The sequence below is a fragment of the Egretta garzetta genome, unplaced genomic scaffold (genome assembly GCF_000687185.1).
Source record: "Egretta garzetta isolate BGI_Z169 unplaced genomic scaffold, ASM68718v1 scaffold22, whole genome shotgun sequence".
Classification (NCBI taxonomy): Eukaryota; Metazoa; Chordata; class Aves; order Pelecaniformes; family Ardeidae; genus Egretta; species Egretta garzetta.
In genome coordinates, this window is record NW_009259102.1 from 2,365,575 (window position 1) to 2,383,023 (window position 17,449).

Below are 17,449 nucleotides of genomic sequence, written 5' to 3' on the forward strand. Positions count from 1 at the left end.
TTCATTCTTTGACTGTTTTGTAGCTGTAGGCAGAAATAAGCCTTTTTGTTGTGGATGGTTTATTTAGGTTGGTGATCCTTACTGGGTGGGCTGACAGAGTGCTTTGCTATAAATAATTTCAATCATTTTAATAGCAACTTTGCGATCGGACAGAAGCCAAGAACAAATAATATGCATTTGATTACATAGATCTTCTTCGAAATAAATGTTCTTTGTCCTCTTCATTAGGGAAGAAATGGATTATGAAATGAGGTAATGAAGAAAACCTTCCTGCAGTCTGGGTCTGCTTTTCTCAAAAGAACCAGTATTTGAATGAGGTGTTAAACCTAGGTCACTTCTGCCCATCAGTAGCATCAATGTAGAAAATCTCTCTGTCCTTGTAAACCCATCTTTTCCCATTAAAGTGCCCTCTATTATCCAGACTGTGCAAATTGTTTATGAGCATCGTGGGCAAAATCTAATACCTGCTGAAGTCAAGAAAGTAATCCTTTTGGCTTAGGCAGGCAAGGAACCATCACCACACAGGATTTTATCATTGTTGCACAATTCAATGGCAATGAAAGTTGCACACATAAAACCCAAGCAGTCCCAGGTCTTTCTCAGCTGCTTCACTTATCACTACAGTAACAAACCAAGTGTGTGTTGCACAAAAGAGCATCCATGTGTGATGCTGCTGAAGGAGGGAGGGCCATGAGAAAGGCAAAGAAGTGTGTCTGCTTTTTCTGTCTCCTCTACAAATCTGAGCTGAATCAGGAAGATGGGGGCACAGAAATGAGGACAGTGTCTATCCTTAGACAAGCCAGTTGTAGCAGCTCCAAATGTAGGTTTGTATGGCAGATATGTTTTTTTTAGTGTCCTGGTGCATCTGCTTGCCTCCTCCCTAGCACAGATCAGTAACTATGTCTGGGGAGACAGTGAAGAGTTTCTTTATAGTGTGGTCTGGAAATAGCCCTTATGCAAAAGCTCTGCAGAAGTAAAGCAAGATGGTTGCATTTAATAAAAAAAAAGAAGAAAAAAGTAGATATTGCTGTATAGAACTTAAGAGAACATTACATTTTTGACATGCTTTTGGGGCCATCTTATAGGATAGTAATTCTCTGCTGAGTTCTATGTGATGGCACTAAACAACTTGTAGAAAGATTAGCATGTTAATCAAGCAATTAATTCCTTCATATTTCCAGGCTCTGCTGCCTACTTCAGTCATCCTCTTTCTCCCACCTGTATTTCTGTCAACTTTACATGGATGAAGGGACATATTTTCTGACATAATTATAAAAGTCATCACCACTTTGCTGTGTTGCAGTGGCTGTTAGGTGGGCTGCTGGCTTAATTCTGTGGATCCAGTACACTGAAGTGCTGTATAGGGGTGAGAACACAGGCTGGTTTTCTGTCATCATGGGAAAGAGCTGGCTGTTGCGTTATAAATGCTTTCCAGTGCATTACCTGCTCAAAGACATACCCATGAAATACTGCATTGTTGGAATTATCAACTTTCATATGATCTTTCCTCTCCAGCGTGAAAGGCTTTCTTTTACAGACAAGCAGTGACATTTACCCTAAGGAGCAAATGAGTCTTTGCAGGACAAATAGAAATCCAGGTATCTAGAAGTGAGTTTGTAGCTAAATGAAATATTTGGCCATAAAATATTTGGCCCAAACAAATACACATTTTCTGTTCAAGGGCTTTGTTTTATTAAAATTAACCCTAGGTTCTAATTTATGGCTTTTTTTCCCTCAAAGACAAGCTGCTGAGTACTGCTACACCTATGATCTGTAAGTGTGGCTGATGTGGATATAGGTTTTACTGCAGATTGCTGAACAAGAACCATAGATGCCGTTGTGCAAGACTAAAATCCTGCTGTAGTAGGCATTCATGTTAGATGATAGCACAGGGATGCTTGATTTGTTTGAAAATCCTCTTTGTGTGACTCACCATCTGTGTTTAGCATGGAGTAGGACTCCAGGTTGTATTATATTATAAAACGTCTGCTCTTAGATTGGAGTGCTTCAGTCAACAGGGAAAACCATAGATTTTCCCTGTTTTCTAGCACATTCTGCATACCTTTTTTCTGTTTAAAAATGTGAAATCTCTATAATATTCCACATAAAATGAACATGATTTATTAATGCTTTAAACCAGAACAAAGTGTATTTTTACTTAAATAACATCTGCACAACTATAAAATGTGTCAATCATAAAATGTTTTGGGTTGGAAGGGACCCCTAGAGGTCATCTAGTCCAACCCCCCTGCAGGAGCAGGGACACCACTAACTAGATCAGGTTGCTCAGAGCCCCATCCAACCTGGCCTTGAATGCTTCCAGGGATGGGGCCTTCACTACCTCTCTGGGCAACCTGTCCCAGTGTGTCACCACCCTCATTGTAAAGAATTTCTTCCTTACATCCAGTCTAAACCTACCCTGGTTTAGTTTAAAACCATTACCCCTTGTCCTGTCACAGCTGGCCCTACTAAAAAGATTTTCCCCATCTTTTCTATAGGCACCCTTTAGGTATTAATTGAGTATAATGCATATCTGTTTCAACACTGCTAAGCTCCAGCCAGTAGAATTATTTTTAAATGCATATAAATAGCTATCATCTCATTTTCAGAGCTCCCTTAGGAAGGCTGCTTTTTTAATTTTCTTTTTTTTTTTTTTTTCCTTCCTCCACCAACTCCCTTTTCAATGACAGATTTGGTTCTGGGAAAAGCTGGTAGACTGGAAGTTCATAATTAAAAAAAAAAGCCCTCTCTTCCCTCCAGAATAGGCAACAACAGTGCCCCTATCAGCTATTTTCCAGATTTCTCTGTGCGGAACAACTTGTGGGGGTGACAGGTAATTCACTAACTCCATCTCATCAGTCCAACTTCTTTGCTGAAGCTCTTTCAGAAGCTGCCAGCAAGTGCTGTTGCATGGACCTGTGTGGTTTTGTTGTGGGAGCATCCCTCCAGGCTCAGGTCTCAGCATGTCTGCCTTCACGAGGTGCCTGAGAGGCAAGAAAGTGTTATTCCTGCTCTTCAGCTGGAGATGATGAGAAGCACAAGGTGGGAAATAGTTTGTCCAAGACTGCATGAGACGGTTGTCATCTTCAGAGTGTGCCCTGTAAAACATGAAGTCTCAGGTTGCTTTCTTCGTCTTCTGCATACAACAAATCCAGGAGCTGGATGGTGGCCAACCCTTTTCACTCTAAAATTTTAGCCATTACTTTCTTTTCCGTATTCAGACTGACTTCCTGGGAATGCAGGTTCCTTGAGCCTCTGAGCATGGGCAGAATTGTCACAGTGGCACAGCTGCAAAGAGAGAAAGCACACCACACATTTCATAGAATAATAGCTACTTAGCAGGGGAATTAAGAAGGAAATTTCCATATGTTGATTGGATCTGCATTCCAACGGCATGAGTGCTTCCTTTTTCTTTTTCCATGTAAATTTCTTTAATTTTCCCATATGTCTCTTGATTGAGATGCTAGGATGGTCTTTTTCGGTATCAGTGTATGTCTAGCTCTGCTGCTATGTAGTTGTGCTGTCTTTGGCTGGGATAGAGTTAATTTTCTTCATGGTAGCTACTATGGGGCTATGTTTTGGATTTGTACTGGAAACAGTGTTGGTAACACAGGGATGTTTTCATTACTGCTCAGCAGTGCTCACACAGTGCCAATACCTTTTCTGCTTCTCAACCCACCCCACCAGTGAGGAGGCTGGGGGTACAAAAGAAGTTGGGAGGGGGCACAGCCAGGACAGCTGACCCCACCTGCCCCAAGGGATATTTCACACTGTATAACATCATGCTCAGCATGTAAAGCTGGGGGAAGCAGGAGGAAAGGGGGGGATGTTCAGAGTGATGGCGTTTGTCTTCCCAAGTCACCGTTACGCGTGATGGAGCCCTGCTTTCCTGGGGATGGCTGAGCACCTGCCTGCTGGTGGGAAACAGGGAGTGAATTCCTTGGTTTGCTTTGCTTGAGTGTGTGGCTTTTGCTTTACCTGATAAACTGTTTTTATCTAAAGCCATGAGCTTTCTCACTTTTATTCTTCTGATTCTCTTCCCCATCCCACTGCAGGGGAGTGAGAGAGCAGCTGCATGGGGCTGAGTTGCTGGCTGGAGTTAAACCATGACAACCCAAAATCTAAAACCCCTTTGAGTTAGTGGTTAATAGAAATCTGGAGTGAGTTCTTTTTTTATCTAGGTCACTTAATTCATGCTTCTCTTATGTATGATTCAGATGGGAATACAGCATTGCCTGGCATTTAAAGTTGTATAGAAAATATATTAATCTTGGCTAAAGAATGGGTGATTTTTACTTTCCTGGCAGGCAGTCTCCTGCTGTACTTTTCCAGCAAGAAGAACTCACAATCACAATCCTTAAATCTCCTTCTTGTTCTCCAAAATGCCTCTTCAAAATCCCTCTCTCTCATAGTGCATGGCTGTGTGTACTGTTACTGACTAGGCAACACTTCCACCTCCCTATTAGTTACACCTTTTTTTAACTCTTTCTTCTTTTCCCTATCCATTCCTTACCCTATGATCCTCATCCTACCCCATTTGTGTGTGTAACTTGCTTTTCAAAGCTGTCTCAAGCTGCCCAGCCTTGTCAGAGGAGGAATTCTCAGTCTGTTATATTGTACTGCACCTAGTGCAGTAGATGCTGACTGCCCCTTCCGTGTTACTGTGATATTTATTCTAAATGACATTATGCTAATAGGGAGACTATTGCTTTCTGTGTGATGTTGTGTAAGTAGCAATACTGAGACTTTAACATGGATTGCAGCCTTTCTCTGTTCAGGTGGAGTCAGACATTCTATGAAACATTGCAGCATCCAAAAGATTTCGTTTGTTTTGTTTTTTTTTTTCCCATCAGCTTTCTGAATATGTGCTCGATACCGCGCAAATATTAAACTCAGATAGCTCAAGAAGGTAATCCAACTACCAAAAAATAAGGGAATTTTTATTTGCCATTGTAGAATGATAGAGAAGAAATGAACAAATAGAAAAACTCAGTGTACTGATGGCACTGTGAGATCTACCAAATGCTACATAAAAGTTATAAAAACATACGGATCTTATTTGAAAGTCTTTTCCAGATGAAAAGTCAGTTGTTTAACCAACATGCATGTGATGTAGGTATTGTAATGCTGAGAAGGGCCAGTTGTGCTTTGCACTTTGATCACTTTCCTTAATAAAACTGGAGCTGAAATTAGTTCATTCACTCATGAATCACAAGGGCTTCAGAATGAAAGGAAAAAAATAAAGGCTTTTAAAGAAGTTGTGCTAGAGAAGTAAAAGAAAAAAGGTGTATCATTTTTTTACATTCTCTTTTATGAACACACAGATTGCCAAAATGACAATACATCGTATGGACTAGTACGTGGGCCTAAGTACTGAGAAATGACTTCCAGTTGTTAATGACGATTTTCACAGCAAATGGGCAATTTAGAGAAGAACCGAGTGTCTCTGTAATAACAAAACAATGTTACTTTCCATTTACAGAATAGCACAAATAATCTGGAGTTTTTTCCTTCTCCAAGTGTTTCTAAATAGCTGAATTTATCCTGGCTACATACTACACAAATTCTTCACTCTTCGCCTTGCTATCTGCGTGGCTTCTTAGACAAACACACCTCAGAGAGTCTTTTTGCTTCTTTAGTCTCTACATGGGCTAATTATGGCAAACTGCTTACATTTAGTTTTTCAGCAGAATGTAGAATAACAAAATATATGCCAAACATCTTGAGACATGAGTTAAATACTTCGGTTTTGCCCCAATTAATCTTTATTTCATCGTATTGAGATCTGTGGGGTTACTCTTGATTGTAGTCATACCAGTGTGAGCGAAACCTGCAACTTTACCAGCTTAAATAAAATAAAATTCACCATGTAAAAGTAATACAATTTGGTTACTAGGGATTTAATTGTGACATGACTTCATGAAAGTCACATTAGTGTGGATTGACCTGTTGAACCAAGAACTTGTTTGGTTTTCTGTCACCAACCTTGATTTTCAGTTAGTCAGTTAGTCTTAACTAACACTGAAGCAGTAGCCTGAAGTGGTCATGTGGATCTGGCTGGAAGTTCTAAAAGCCCCTAGGGGTAACATGGTGTAATTGGAGTGTAGTGTTGGTTAACGTAGAAAAGGTTAGTTTAAATTCATTTCAGAGGTAGCAGCAAGATCTGTTATGTTTTCTCAGCTGTTTGGCTGCTAATCTCCAGCTAAGAGGCAATAATGAATTGAAAAGGTGATAGCATCAATACCTGCAGCGAGATCTCTTCCTAAAGCATCAGTGCAATATGCAGTGTGTTGTCTACCTTCTTCTAATAGCCACACTTTGCATCTTAAAACATTAAAGAACAGAAGTATTCTGCATCAGAAAATTGAGAAACTTTGCTGTCCTCTGTAAGCTTAAAATGGGCTCTGCTTCCATAGCCACAAAAAGTTTTTAGGCAATGTAGGATGTAGTATGGAGAGAAAGGCCTTACAAGGTCTCAGCTCTGTGCTGCACAGATAGCATCCTTTCCAAGTCTCTTTAAATTTTCAGTGGTTTGTGAATGGAAAGCAACCATTTTACAAGAACCAAATAAGGAAAAATAGTCAAATTTACTGTAATATTAATATATTGATTAATATAAACACTAAACTATTCAGAAGGCTGGCATAACATATTTTCAATCAATCAAATGTAAGGTGTTTGTGGCCTTTACAATTTTTAACATTCTGCTTTAAAAGAGTCTAGGCATAGTGGCTTATTTCTGTTCTTACTAGAAAAAATAATTAACAGCAGCTAGACCTATCCTTTGAATTTTAAATGAAACAAATATTGCCCATGATTTTTTGTGGTGTCCATTGCACTGGAGCGTGAGTTTTCTATGAATTCTTTAAAGGAAGCCAATTCAAGTTCAAATGCATTTGTTAAAAGGCAAGCCTTCGTCTTGAATGCATTTTCATGGCAAGGAAATACCTGTTCTCAGGATAGTTCACCTTTCCACATGCACTACATAATTTTTTTTAAGTGTAAGTCTACATGGACTACATGGAGATGAGAGATCAAGCCTACTACAAAGAGATCTCTGGAAGAAGTGCTGCACTGAGTGTCACGTTAAATCCTGTCTTCAAGGAGCTTATAAGAGTGGCTAGACAAGAAGGCATTTAGGTCTATATTTATTGAAACACCAGTGCTAGTCTTATTGCACAGTGGAATTTGCTTTCATGCTGTGAATTTTTGTGGGGTCTTAGATTGTCAAAGAAAATATTTCCCTTTGAGATGTTTGGATGATCCCCAGAGTGGCTGGAAAAAGTACATTTTGAAAGAGCTCATCTCCAATGTTCTGGAGGTGCATTCCACACCTGTTGGATGTAAGTTACTTTGAGGGAGAATGAGGATATGATGAGGACATATCTACAACATTTGCAGGCCTGATGGTACCCTAATCACTAATACTTCAGCAGGGGTGCAGAAATGCTTTGCCAGCTTAAAATCATGAATATCTGATATGGACTTCTGTGCTCTATTTTCTTGGCTGGCTGTTTATAAATCTGCTGTTGGCAATGCACAGGATAAAAAGGGTCAGCTACATCTTAAATAGTTATTATATGCCTATGATGGCAGTAAGAGGGCAAGTGAGAATCTGAGGTACATACAGAAATGACATCATGCAGAAGATGTTACAAATCTTTTTGCCAAATCAACTACAAAATACATTCAACTGTGTGTTTCGTTGGTATGTAGAGTTGTTGAAAAGTTACAGGGTTGGAGATCTGTGTGCTCAAAAGTTTGACTGTCTGATGTGTAATTTCTTGTACTTCTTCTGTGTTGAGTTTTTCATTGTCTCCTTAAATGCCAGTGTTCTGCCTACACAAGCAATGAAAGACTCAGGTTCCAAAATGACATAAACATTTTTATATAAGTGAATACATTTCTCTTGTTTGCATAAACTAATTCTGTCTGAATCTGAAATGCATTTTGATTGAAATGGCAGAGCAATGAAATTTCTAAAATTAATATTACTATATTTTGATCTTTTTTTTGTATGAAACAGTCTGGAGTTCTGCAGTTTTGCAAATGGTTTAGACAAACATTATTGCAGGGGCTTATTTATAATGGTGTGGACAGAAATTCATGACAGGCTCAGAGAATTGCTCACACATCACAGAGTTTTAGGTCCTGCAAAGGCAGCAGGGAAGGTGTTCACAAAGACCACAGGAACATGCCACAGAGGGTGGCATTGTTTGTATGAAACAGCAAGATCACAGTCAAGGATATAGTGTGCCTCCTTTGCAAACCACATGGTTTATCTAGAAGTGTTGTTAAGAAATGCGGCTGGACTCCTGAGCCTGATTGCTTCTACGTGGACTTGTTCAAAAGGAAGGACAAACAGGACAAGCTTTCATATGATACTGCAATCCAGACAAGCTGACCTTACTTCTTGTGAAAGAAACCAGTCGCTGGTACTGAGCAGACCAGGAAGATACAGGAAAAAGAAAAAGGGGAGCCATCATATCTGGATACCAAAAAGGAGGGGAGACAGTGGGATAAGAGACTTTATAACTGCTCCATGTTCACATACTGGTCCAACAGAAATGTCTGCTCTAGTTCTGCCTACACAAGCAATGAAAGACTCAGTTTCCAAAATAACATAACATATCCATTTCAAAGAGATACCACTTTACTGAAGTGCCGCCTTCTTCCACTTCCCCTGATTATGGTGTCAGTTTGGAATCCAGGCTGGTGGACATCTGATCCCCACACTCATTTTGGAAGTGTGCAAAAAAAAAAATCTTTCAGAAAAAGTTGGAGGGATTTGTGAGCAGAAAATAAGAAATCATATAATTCTTTTGCAATCCTTAGGCAAAAACAAATCTTGCTCAGTAAACATGAAGAATCGATGAACACTCTATCCAGTGCGTGTTTAAATACGAATGATAAATAATGTTACTCCCCAAATCAAAGCAGCTACTAGTTCTGAACAATTCACCACTATACTAGCAGGCAAATGCAGCCCTTGAAGTCTATGTTTGGGAATCCTGAGAGTAGACTTCAAAGCCTGTTGGCTAGCACTTCTGGTAATGTAAAAGTGTTAGATTTACTCTGTGACTTTTTGCTAACTGAGGTTGCATGGTGATAAAATTAATAACCTAGAGTACTTACAGGTAGCTTACAATAACTATATAATATTGAATATATAAGAATATAATGCTAATATTACTGTGTGAGAGAGTTGATGAGAATAGCAATTAACTGATGTTTGTGGATATTTGACATCCTTGGACAAAAGATGCTATATACAGCAAGTGCCAAATATTATGATTATCATCAGCAATATCCTTCTGACTCGAATTATATGATTGAAGGGCAAGCCCTAGAACAATGCTGCACAGGACAAGCTGTTCATCACTGAATCTCTTAAAATTTTCTTTTTATTAGCATTCTAAATGAATTAAGGGAACAGCTATGTACTGCATTTTCTTGCTTAGATTTTTTTTCTTTAATATAATTGTTGTGAAACCTGCCTGGGGATTGGGTTTGCTTTGATTACCTCAAAATTACTTGCTTTGAAGGAGTGCAGGTTTTCTTTGTGAGCAGAAATAGTGATTGATGATCCTTGCTTATCGCCCCAGCACTCTGGAGTACAAATACAGCTAGTGTTTGCATGCTTGCTGTAGTTTTAGTTTGGGGACAGGCTTACTGGCTGCATGGTATTTGTCTAAGATTTTTTACAGTAAATTGCAAAGACCACAGAAGCTCAAAGAAGCCTAACACACTAATGGCACATATTGTCTTGAGCCTCAGCTAGGCTTTCCTGTCATCTGTCTGCACACATGGTACTTAAGAATTATTAATCACAGTGCTCACACAAGGGCTATATACTTAAATAAATGAGTTGTGGCTTTAGTCATATGCTCTTAAACAGATTTTCTACATTCAAGTCTTATGATAAAATTCCTTTACATGGAGAAAAAGTCTTTTCTCCTTCACTCCCTAACAGCATACTTTGAAGAACAGCTCCACCTGAGGAATAGCTCAGGGATAAATGAAAAGAATTTTAAAGTCCATGTTCAGCTCTGAGGTTTCACCCTGCCAGTAAAGATGATGAGCAGTGTGTGGTATCCCAGTGCTTGAAGAAGGCATGCAACCTGTTAGGAAATTGTCCTTTCATATTCTAATATAACATCAACATACATATGTGTGCGTATGCTCACAGATGTGGGTCTGAGAAGGGTGTCATCAACAGTATTGTCTTCAAAGTGAAACCCAAACCAACATTAGACATAGTAGCAGAAAATACTTTTGTAATAGCAGATAACAGTGGTCCTGTACTGAGATCAAGGCTTTTTTTCACGTCTTCAAGGTCTTCAATGAGCAGAGAACTCTATTTTGTAAGTAGGGTCGTAGTTTCAGACCAGAGCAGTTTGGTTTGTTTTTTTTTTCCCTCTGTATGTATTTTCTACACTATTTTGGTTTCTACTGACAAAATACTGACACAATGCTCAGCTGGCAACTTAGTCACAGTTTGTGTTCTTCATTAAGAGGGAAGAAACAGGAAAGTAGAACTATCAAAGGAAATCTTGGTTTATCTGCTTGTGTTGTATGTCACTGAAACTGTTTATCTGTGCAGATACAGCTGGGAAGATGTGATGTTGCCTAGCGTCCTCTTTGCACCAGTCAGACCAACGTGAAGAAGGCCTGATGTGCCAGCACAGGTTATCTCTTCACTGTGCAGCAAACCTTCACTCCAGGCTCAGTGGAGTGAGCTCTGTGCTGTTTGCAAGATTTGTGTGCAGGTACTGGTGAGCCACTGTTTCTGATGAACTTTGTAATAGAGTTATATAGGCGTGCTCATGTCCTCTGAATAAGAAGGGCTACAGTCCTGCCTTGGCATTACAATACAAGTGGAATGGGCCCAGAAAGAATACGTGTGAACATGCTGGATGACATTGAGCTCATGGCTCCTCCTCTGTCTGCTCTTAAAATAGAGTGTTGCAACAGTGGAGCGACAGTTAGGTCATTTTGAGTGATGGCTTTCTGACACACACAGATCCATGGTGCTAGATTTCCTGTGTACATCACACTCTCTCTATAGGGAAGAAAAGGCCTCCACTTCAAGAATTTTTTGTTTTTTGAAGTAACATATGGCTCCTCTCTCCTCCCGCTGCATGTCCTCCAGGGGGAAGCTAACTAGCTCACTAGCTATGTATATTTTGGATGTCTCATCATTTGGACAGCTTAAGACTTCCTCTATTTGAGCACTGACCTTTTTTTTTTTTTTGCCATCTTACTAGCCTGATGATATCTGTATGCATCTGGAAACAGAATTACCAGGTCTTTTTCCTTCTTTCCCTTTCTTGCTCTCTGTTTCCCTGCCTCACTGTGTTTGTGGATGTATACATGCATATGTAAATATAGATTCTTATCATTTTGCCTTTATTTATTGAAGAGAAGGCTTATTGTATGGTCAAATCAATTAGGAATCCGGGTATGAAATTGTTATCTGACTGACTTCAACATAAAAGATATTATGGTAATGTTCCCTAAATATATAGGTTTTCCACATGAAAGAAAATTAGGTTTTTAATTAATATTTTTAGTAAATATAGTCTGGAGTTACTTTCTTCCCCATCTCCTAATAGTGAAAGCTAACATGTCTCATAAGGAGAGGGGGTGAGATCAGTCCTTCTCTTCTTCCAGTATTATGTCCTTTTAACACTGCTGATATGAGTAGTTCTTCTAGTTCTGTTAGTAGTTCTTCACTTTCTGTGAAGGAAAAGAAGAGTACTGCACTTCTGGGTGTTTGCTTAGCAAAAATTCAAGGTTCTTTGTCCGGCAGTTGTCTCAAGAATCCTTAGTACAGCAGTGATATCTTAGATCAAATGTCTTAAATTTAATTATCCAAATATGATACAAACTGATTTCAAGACCTGAATGCAGTTTTTCTGGCATGTGCCATGGACTTAAGTTCAATGGAAAATCTCAGAGAACAGTAGAAAAGTTAAGGTTCTCCACTGTGCCCTGTCAAGGTACTCAAGGCTCATCTATAATAGAAGTAATCAGCACTGGGAGAAAAGGGTATTTTATTCTCCATGTATTTATTCATTGTCTTCTCAGCTAGCCTTGCTACTGTGGATGTGAACTGGTGTAAGATATGACATGGATATGCTTCACCATCAGTAGAAATGGATTCCAGTCATTTCACACGGGCTTCTTTGATGCTGGCAACTTACATTCAGTTCCTGCTACTCCAGCTGTGTCATTGCCTCTGTATAAAAATTCTGTATGCAGACCCATATAAGCTGCAAATGGTGTGTCTACTCTTTGAGCTTTACAGTCACAAAATAGACTTTATCTGCACAAATGCACTGGTGCTACAAGCTATTTTCTCTTAGAATAGAATCATAGAATCATAGAATCATAGAATCATGTTGGTTGGAAAAGACCTTTAAGATCATCAAGTTCAACCTTTAACCTAACCCTGCCATCCCACCACTAAACCATGCCCCTAAGCACCTCATCTATCCTTCTTTTAAATACCTCCAGGGATGAGGACTCAACCACCTCCCTGGGCAGCCCATTCCAGAGCCTGACAAACCTTTCTGTGAAGAAGTTTTTCCTACTGTCTAGCCTAAACCTGCCCTGGCACAACTTCAAACCATTCCCCCTCGTCCTATCATCCATTACCAGGGAGAAGAGGCCGACCCCCATCTTGCTACAGCCTCCTTTCAGGCAGTTGTAGAGGGCAATAAGGTCTCCCCTCAGCCTCCTCTTCTCCAGACTAAAGAACCCCAGTTCCTTCAGCAGCTCCTCATAAGACTTGTGCTCCAGACCCCTCACCAGTTTTGTGGCTCTCAATGAGATACTAAATACTAGTCTCTCTTCATGAGATACTAGATTTGTTCACTTGATCTGCTTCTATTATGTTGAATTATTCACAGTTGTAGACTTAGCTGTTTTCACATGACTTCCTTCTTGATTACATTTTAGCATTAATTCAAAGTCTAAGGTACTGAAGCTAATTTTTAAAATAAACAGAACCTTCAGTCTCCAAAATCTCCTGCTTAGGCAGACAACTTCTTAAATAGTCTTATTGACCTATGGCTACAAAGGTTTTTGTTTTCATATTGTATCCTACATTTTCAGATATATACCCTTTGTTGTGGTTAGGCATTTTTCCATCTATCAATCAGCCACATTCCCACCATATATTGTTCAGGCTATGCCCAGTCCCTTTAAACAGCTAGCCAACTGGACAAACCTAATACAAGACTGCCCTTATAAATCCTAGCAGAATTAATTTTTATTTTTATTTACAAAATTAAAGTAAAGCAAAATTTCATTTGCCACAACTTTCTTTTTTTTTTTTTTGCAGAGGCATGAGGACATTTCAGAAGGATCAACTGACACTGATTTTGCATGTCTAAATAGATAATTCATCCATATTGAACTTGTCTTCACCAACATGACAGTGCTTATCTTTGATTTAATTTGCAATCTTTCCTTTCTTTTTTTTTCCCTCTAAGAACCGATGTTTAGACAGAGGAAATCTGAAGGTTATAGGGGGTCATGCATTTTAATCAGTATTTCTATAGAAAGCAAGAACAGAAATATTTCCCATAGAAGATTTTTTTTGTCTCCCTTTGCTTCATTAGTCTGCATTGACTTGTAGTGACATTGAGGAATTGGAGAAGGAAATTATTTTTTATGAGAGAACAGAGCAGAGAGATTACTTTATTTGATTCCTCTTCTGTGCTAATACAAAGACTCCCTTTCTAGGGCATTGGCTTCAGTAATGAGGCTTAATAGTAATTTAAAGTCAAGCAGCAATGAAACCACGTTTTAATACCTGACATTACTTGTACGTAGTAGATCACAGTAGCTTGCCAAGCAGAGAAGACCAACCTGGCATGAAAAGGAACCTATTGCTGTCTTGGGTGGGCCATGTTTTTTCCCAGTTCATAGTAGGAAATACATTATTTTTAAAACTGAGAAAGATTTTATGTTTGCTTCATCCATTTGGTCTAACTTTGTCTAGAGAATCAAGCTTGTTCTTCACAGACTCTGGAAACAGGCTGGATAGAAGTCAGTTAAAGCTTGAACTCTTTTTCTTGCATGTCAAAATATGGTAGATGGCACAGATGGGCAGTAGAACTCCATGCCGTCATCGTCTACAGGTTTGTAGAGCAGTATTAAGTAATTCTTCTACTCAGTCATGCACTGTGTTACCTGGTGCTCCCCACATCTGTACAGAGAATGCCCTTTTAACTCTGGAATAATTTAAACCTTTTGGCTTCCCCAACAGAAACAGTATATTGTGTACTTTGGGCAGCATGAAGGATTTAGAAAATCTGCACAATTAATTCAAGCATTGTCATTTAGTGACCCACTTTGGATGTATCAGGAGCTATTTCTTTTGAATTCTTCCCTGTGCCTTCCTTGTAACCTTTGAATTACATGAAGGCAATACTAAGTAACCACATCTAGCCATACAGCAACTGTCCCTGTTACTAACTTCCATATGTTTTTACAGATGGGCCCAACATTGTTTGTGACACTTCCGTGAATCCTGAACATTTCATGGTACAAAATCATGCACAGAGGGAGAACATCGATATATTTTTCAATTATATTGAGATAATCCGTCATTTGTTAGGACTTGTGAAGATTGTTTAGCTGCTTTATTTAGTGACCCAGATTTTAAAGAACCATTCAAGGAGGATTAAATAAATACTCAGTTTATATCTCTGTGATAAATTTGCTTGGGTTCCTTACAAGAAAAAAGGACTTTCATAAATTAATAGCTCCAGGTACCTATTCACCATACTTGATTGAGTGTTATTGCCATTTACAACATTATGCTGCAATTTGATTACTCAGGCAGGGCGAAAATGGAGATTACAGAAAAAAGAAATGATGCTGTAGCTAATGACTACTCATTAAATATTTTTCTTATTACATGCAGATAGAAATCTTACTGTTCTGTGAGCTCCAGAAATGCATACATAGTTATGGTCCACAAAGTCTCAATTTAAAAAAAAAAAAAAAAAAAATTGAAAACCATAAGTATGTGTCATTATTTTTCCTCTTAGAGTCTTGTCTTACCATGTATCAAATCAATTCAGGCAATGCATTCTTGTTTGAAGGACAACTTCAATGGCAGTAATTTTTCTATTGATTCTTATTTTCAGTGTAGGTGATTTTTTTTTTTTTTTTACAGATTTAAAGTATGACAACTCCCAGTTAGAGAGAATAACAAACCACCATTTTGGTAGACTTGCTTAACCAGAACATGCTGCTGGATCATGTATCCTGAATGCATTAAAAATATCTTTTTTTAGAAATTAGAAGTTCGAGAATTTCTGTCAATTATTCAGTGAGGAATGGTTTTTAAGTCTGTTGAAGTAAATAAAAGGTTTTGGCTTGCTTTTTTTTTTTCCCCCACATGGAATTCTGTGATCTGCATTCAGTGGACTTTGGGAGCCTTGTGCACCACAGACAAAACCACAGCAGTGTCCTCCATGGGCTGGCTTCAACCTACAGAGACATTTGCAATGTGGGACTGTGAACTGCCAGAGTCCCTTTGAGTAAGTGGGATCTTAGGATGAGTTGAAAGACATTTGCATGTGCTCTTCCAACAGTTTGGGTCAAACCAGACCCCTCCACAAAATCCATATGAAGACTTGTTCAGGGGTATGAAAGTATGCTTCAGTAGCAGCTTGGATGGATTTATTTTTAAGAACACAATTTTAGTAGTAAACCCAACCTTTAGTAGTGTATAAGTGTGTAAAGCTGACTAGAATATAAATGTATGACATTTTCTCTATTACAAAGCAGCATCTTCTTACTTGAGTCTCACTTCTATGAGCAGAATAGATTATTTTTTCATCTAACTTGAATTTGAAAGAAAAAACGTTAATGGGTATATTAACTGCTGTGATATTTCATGATGTTCAGTATCTATGATTTTTGAGTGTAGTAAGTTTCAAGTATTAGACAAAAGCAATAAGGAAAACAATCCTGTAATATAGTTTTAGATTTTAAGCTGTGCTTTCTTAACACTGCCAAGAATTTTTTGTAAATTTATGTGTAACTGTTATCACAAAGTATAAATTTATTAGTACCTAAATTTCAGCAAAAGGTTGTTTCTTAATAGATTCTAATTAAATTCTACTTTTAATTTATTTAATATTACCAGTACCTTATAAACTATTCACTACAATATCACTTTCTAAATGAAATGGTTGAAAGTACTGAAATGTCTTTAGTGCCCCAGTCTATAAAATAAAAATACTACTAAGCATCAGATCCATCTTAGCTCTGTGCTGTGTAAGAACTAAGCATTATAAAACATTAATTTTGCTTCCCATTGGTGGAATTTAGGGTCTCAAAACACATAAATAGCTTGGAAACAAATTGACCCACTGATCTCAATGGCCAAATTCATATTTCAGCAGTCTTTTTCTCCCTTCACCTTGCCATTTTACCCATTGCGTTATCTTTTTCCTTTGGATTCACTCTGTTCTGCACTCACATGCACACTCACACGCTTTGTAAATAGCTCAAATTCCTGCTAAAGTTGGTCTCTTGTGCTCCTAATTGCCAGTTATGGTACAACTATTTAGTACATGGAATATGGGGTACTTTGAAGTCTCCTCCTGTCTGAAACAGGACGAACTCAGCAAAGATTTCCCCATGGGCATTAGAAGACACTTGCCACTCTGGAAAAGGAAAGGATGTTTTCTTAAGGGCTCCATTTTGTCAATCAAAATTATATAGGCTTACAGAAATAAATCACAGTGGATCGTGATTTGATTCATTTGTTCTTGATCCTAGTTTATCCGATCTGCACCATGCTCCCTCCTTTATTGTACTTGTTAAAAGTTGGTGTTGGTTTTTGCAGTTTGCTGTGCTCCATGATGACTAAACATGTTTTGCTTGGGACACGTGTTATTAAAACAATGACCTTGAGCCTTATCTGGTATTTGGGTTTCACATCGAAGTATTTACTGCACTTTGGGTACCACCTTGCGGAGAAAATTAGCAATTATGCATCGGATTCTGAAAAGTTTGTTGTGGAGGAAATACAGAATGGCACTTTCTCTGCCTTCTTTGATGATGTTTCCTCCTTCATTACAATAACTTTTCAGTATCTTGAGCATCCTTGGATAGTTAAGATATATCTATTGATATCTAGAATATTGTTTCAGTTTTGTCCAAAGTTAGTAAACAACTTAATAATACCATCCAGATGTCTGCCCCAGGGCTGGATAGTTATGAGTGGCAGGGTATTTGGGGTAGTATGGGTAAATTCTTAGAACGATGGGCACCTCCAATGTTTTGGAAATTCACTCCTGAACAAGTGCAGAATCCTGAAAAACTGGTAGAATATTTGGAAAAGGTATGCTGTCACCCTGGCAATTCTAGGCAAACACAAATCAGTGCAATGTGCTGGGGCCTGGCCCATGCTTACCGA